We start from the raw sequence: 6,063 nt of genomic DNA, 5'->3' as shown, positions 1-6,063 counted from the left end.
CTTTAATAAATTTCATTTTGTTGAAGTCACATTGATGTATGAAACTGTACCTTGATTCTCTCTCTGTAGGACAGTGATCCGCTCATTCTGCACAGCCAATGAGGCGGTCAGCTCTCTCAGCGCAGCGTGGATGTCCTGTGGACAGGACTGTTGGCCTGCAGTCTCAGTCTGATCTGCTGAAACAGAGCAGACCAGAAGCAAAAGTGGGAGAAACATGATGATCTTCATTCTGTCACCAGAAACCTGCTGTATAACTGTCATCTGTTAATCTGAGAGTTTTATAACGAGGGGGAAAGAGGCGTGAATGAGGAGGTTTCTGCCGCACATGTCCCCTCATCCTCCACCTCACACACTGCAGAGCCGCAGGACCACGCCTCCTACAGGTGCTGTTGGTGAATGATTGAAGAAGCAGACTGCATGAATAAACAATCAGGGTCATGTAAACAGAGCAGGAATGAAGAGACTCTTTGCAGTAGACTATGTACACAGAGTTCATGCATATATATGTATATATAATTCCTAAGTTCCTAAGTTAATTTGTAAATTTTGTAGTAAACTGTAAATTGTAAATATTGTAAAACTTTTCTTCTGTCATTTAATGGTCGGGCATTGTACAGCTAAAAGCATTTCACCCCCATGTCATACTGTGTATGGTTGTGTGTGTGTGACAAATAAAATTTGAATTTGAATTTGATATGCATATATTTATATATGTATACTCTGAATATAAATAATGGATATAACCACCATACCATAGCTGTTGTATTCACCTTTGGTTTGACATTCTCAAGATTTGCTGTCATGTTTTTTTTTTCAAGTCTCAATTTGATTTCATTTTATTTATACGGTGCAAAATCCCAACAACTGCTGCCTGAAAGCACTTTATATTGTAAGGTAGACCCTCCAATAACAATCTGGACATCACAGCAGTGCTTGGACTTAACAGCTAACACTAGCACTGCATAGCTAGATTTGTTAGCATCCATAATCCACTATGTTTGTATGTTTAACAGCATACTGAAATGCATGTAATAAAATGTGCTACATACAAAGAACTGCCAATTACAACCACAACGTGAACAGATATTCATTTCAAAACAGCCATAATAAAGATTAAATTGAACGTTTTTTAATAGTTTTAGCTTTGGCTTCACAGAGCAAGAGAGAGCAAACATTTGTTTGTCAAGTGTGTTAAAAGAACCAAAGTACAATTCAACAAAACAAAGAACTGTAACTCATTGACCTCAGCTTCTCCATGATTACTTGAAATCAGCTGATGTTTAATTTGGCTGCATGTCTTCCTGAGACAAAAACAGACACAGGATTTGTGCCTCACTGTATCCAGGTATTTCAGACCAACATACAGACCTCAAAAATGCATTTATTGCATTAATTAGGTTTTCTTTAACTGTAGTAACCACAGAGTCATGTCACAGCTATCCAGCACTGGAAAGATCACTGCCTGCGTTCTTTTCAAGTGATTCCTCCGTCTGTCCGGAGAAATCTTCCATGAATCGTCGTGGTCTCAACTCCACCCGTGACACAAACCGCAGCCAGACTGCTGCAATATGAAAACAAAAAGAATCAGATCCTTGGGGTGGACCAGTTTTTGGCGCAGCATGTTTTAGGGCAGCGGTCCCCAACCCCCGGGCCTCAGACCGGTACCAGTCTGTGAATCGTTTGGTACCGGGCCGCGAGAGTTGAGGCTCAGGTGTGAAATGTCTGGTTTTCAGGGTTTTTATCGGTTTTCAGCGTTATTTTGTAAGTTAGACCCTATAATAATACATACAGAGGAAAAAAACAACAACAATCATATGACCCCCTATGAGCAAGCCCTTTGGTGACAGTGGGAAGGAAAAACTTCCTTTTAACAGGAAGAAACCTCCGACATAACCAGGCTCAGGGAGGGGCGGGGCCATCTGCTGTGATTGGTTGGGGTGAGAGAAGGAAGACAGGATAAAGACATGCTGTGGAAGAGAGACAGAGGTTAATAACAGATATGATTCAGTGCAGAGAGGTCTGTTAACACATAGTGAGTGAGAAAGGTGACTGGAAAGGAAAAACTCAATGCATCATGGGAATCCCCCGGCAGCCTATTGCAGCATAACTAAGGGAGGAGTCAGGGTCACCTGGTCCAGCCCTAACTATATGCTTTAGCAAAAAGGAAAGTTTGAAGCCTAATCTTGAAAGTAGAGATAGTGTCTGTCTCCTGAATCCAAACTGGAAGCTGGTTCCACAGAAGAGGGGCCTGAAAACTGAAGGCTCTGCCTCCCATTCTACTTTTAAATACTCTAGGAACAACAAGTAGGCCTGCAGAGCGAGAGCGAAGTGCTCTAATAGGGTGATATGGTACTACAAGGTCATTAAGATAAGATGGAGCCTGATTATTTAAGACCTTGTATGTGAGGAGCAGGATTTTGAATTCTGGATTTAACAGGAAGCCAAAACAGGAGAAATCTGCTCTCTTTCTAGTCCCTGTCAGGACTCTTGCTGCAGCATTTTGGATCAGCTGAAGGCTTTTCAGGGAGTTTTTTGGACTTCCTGATAATAATGAATTACAGTCGTCCAGCCTGGAAGTAATAAATGCATGAACTAGTTTTTCAGCGTCACTCTGAGACAGGATATTTCTAATTTTAGAGATGTTGGGCAAACACAGATGAACAACACAAACACCACTGTGCACTGTAACAGGAACATGAAGTAATACTGTTAGGATGCCTGTGTTGTTGACCCAGAGGTTTGAGTTTATTATATTATTTATCATTTCTAGTCTTTGGTTTCTTTGTCTGTGTTCTGTCTTATGGTTCACGTCTCGGTTCCCTCTGTTGCAGTGCCTGCGTGTGAGTCTGTGTCTTTAGTTCAGTCTGTGTTGTTTCCTGTTTTATTTTGAAGGTCCATGTCTCATGTTAATGTATCTGGTTTTGCTTCCCCTGTTTCGTTAGGCCTGATTTGCCCCAGCTATGTTTCCTTCCTGTTACTCATTCCCTGATTGCTCCCTCTGTGTATTTAAGCCCTGTGTTTCTCTATGTTTGTGTAGTGATCTACCCTTGTGCCATGCTGTGTGTTCTGTAAGTCTTCCTGTGTAGGTTTATTTTGATATGTCCAGTTATGTTACATCTGAGTTTAGCATTACAGTTGTTTTGAGTTCAAGTTTTGCCTCTGAGTGTCTGCACCTTGGGTCCTTCTCCTGCCTGCACACAGCTGTTTCATAACCAATACAATACCACAGAGGATGAGAACTAAGGAGTCCAGCCTAAGTGAAAACCCGAATTTCCTTTTAATGTGTATTGATGGCTGTTCTGAGTTGTCGGTTTGTGTTTGTTTTCATAAATATAATTTAAAAAAATAATTCACCCACTTGAACACTGTAGTGCAGGGCCTGGCTGCTTGTAACGCTACTCGTTCATCCAAATCTAGTCAATTTTTAAAAAAAAAAAAAACCCAAACAACAACAACTCGGTAGTGAGTAAACTAACCCTGATCTTTCAAAAAGCAAAATCTAAAACCAGAGAGTGACATTACGGTGACCAGTTTATCTTTTTATACAACTGTTTTAATGGTTTATGTTCCTCCATCTTTGTTAAATATCCACCTTTTTGGTCAGCTCATCAGCAGAGTTTTCAAAGTGTGGCTCACAGGCTAAAGCTGACCTTTGGTAATCTTAGGACAGCAGGAAGTAACTGTAGATCATTCATCCATTCATTGTCTGTGAAGGATCTCAGTCATCCAGGTCATCGTAGTCTAAGGAGCTTGGAAAGAAAAGCGTTCTTTCCAAGCTCACTCCTCAGTCTCAACCTACACAACTCAGAGAAGAACACACACCTGAGGACAGTCAAGAAAAATGGGTGAAGAACTTTTCGGACCGGAATCTCACTGAACCTGAAAAGAGGGTTTTAGCCAAAGGACTCAATTTTGCCATTTCTCTGCAACAGTTGCCCATGGTGGACCTCATCACAGCCACAGAATCTGCCATATGGATTAATAAATTACCACAGACAGAAGCAGAGCAAATCAGGATGAAAGTCTCAGCCACGCTCTCCAGTGCCAAAGTCCCTCCGTCCAACCTCCCAATACAAGAAAAGAAGGCCGTCTCTTCCCTGAGCAAAGACCACAACATCACTGTTTTACCAGCTGATAAGGGAAGATGCACCGTGGTCCTAAACACTACAGATTACCATACAAAGATCACTACTCTCCTCAGTGACAACAATACCTACGAAGCCTTAAAGCGAGACCCCACAAGCAGCTACAAAAAGAAAGTTATAGCTTGCCTTCAAGACTTTGAAAAGGACAAAATTATTGACCGCCTTACATATCACCGCCTTTACCCAGGGGATGCCATACCCTGCATTTACGGACTTCCTAAGATCCACAAGGAAGCTGTCCCACTCAGACCCATAGTCAGTAGCATAAACTCAGCCACTTATAACATTGCTAAACACCTTGCTACCGTCCTGGCACCTCTTGTGGGGAACACCCCACACCACATGAAGAACGCCACCGACTTCACCGACAAGGTCCAGAAACTTCCCCTGGATCCAGATGAAACCATGGTGTCCTTTGATGTAAATGGCCTGTATTTATATAGCGCTTTACTAGTCCCTAAGGACCCCAAAGCGCATTACACAACCAGTCATCCACCCATTCACACACACATCCACACACTGGTGATGGCAGCTACATTGTAGCCACAGCCACCCTGGGGCGCACTGACAGAGGCGAGGCTGCCGGACACTGGCGCCACCGGGCCCTCTGACCACCACCAGTAAGCAACGGGTGAAGTGTCTTGCCCAAGGACACAACGACCGAGACTGTCCAAGCCGGGGCTCGAACCGGCAACCTTCCGATTACAAGGCGAACTCCCAACTCTTGAGCCACGATCGCCCGAGAGACTTCTTGTAGTCTCTCTCTTCACTTGCATACCCACCACGGAGGCCGTGGAGACTGTCAGACAACGACTACAAGAAGACAGCTCCTTGGAGGACAGGACCAACTTCACACCTGATCAGATCTGCACACTGTTAGACCTCTGCCTCACCACCACATAATTCAAATACAACGACGGTTTCTACAGACAAAAACATGGCGGTGCCATGGGCTCCCCCGTGTCACCTATTGTAGCCAACCTTTACATGGAGGAAGTGGAAAGGAAGGCTCTTGGCTCTTTTAAAGGGAGAGTACCCAGGCATTGACAATCCATTCATTGGATTCGCTGTTTGTTTAATTTTGTGCATCGTTGTAAGTTGACATATTTGCAGAACAATTTGTGTCGTGCACTTTAATAATAAAGCAATGTGCTGGTTTTGCACCGTCTTCTCTCACTGTTTCCATTTTAAAGGGAAAGCAGAAGAAAGCTGACATGTATTTTTATAACTACAGGATCAAACATTTCCCAGAGGTTTGTTCAGTCTGATGATGCTGCATCAAAACCTGCAGCATCTATCATACAATGTTTAGATCTTAGGAATCAGTTAAATGAGTCAGACTTCAGACCTTTAGGACAGTGTGGGATGTTTTTATACATGAAAATTATCCACAAGTTCTAAAGAAACATATATTTAAAATCACCTGCTGTCCTTGGGTTTAGCTTGTGCAGTTTTGTGCTTTATTTGCTCCTCCCATCTCAAGACTGACATGACCTTTCTGAGTGCGGGTTATCTATGTAGAGCAACCGTCCAAAGATGCAGCTGCACTGCCCTCTTCTGCAGAGAAGCCAAACTGCAACATCAAGAAATAAAAGTAAACCTGACACGTCCTTCTACTCACCTCTTCTCAAACCAATCTCATGTTTCTTCTGGTTAAAACAATAATAAGTGTTTGTTAGACTCCTTAAAATATACTCTAAAGTAAAAGCTCTTTTGCCTTTTCCATTTCAGGGTCCAGAGGGGGCCGTAGTCTATCCCCCTCCCAGCAACCATACAGCAAGAGGTGGGTTACACCCTGGAAACATCGCCAACCAGGGCCAAAGAGAGACAGACAACCATTCACTCACCTTCACACCTAAGTGTGATCTAGAATCAGAAAGTACCCCCCCACACACACACGGAGAGCAAACCCCACAGA

The sequence above is a fragment of the Maylandia zebra genome, linkage group LG10, assembly GCF_041146795.1.
Source record: "Maylandia zebra isolate NMK-2024a linkage group LG10, Mzebra_GT3a, whole genome shotgun sequence".
Lineage (NCBI taxonomy): Eukaryota > Metazoa > Chordata > Actinopteri > Cichliformes > Cichlidae > Maylandia > Maylandia zebra.
Note: the sequence above shows the minus strand (reverse complement) of the source record.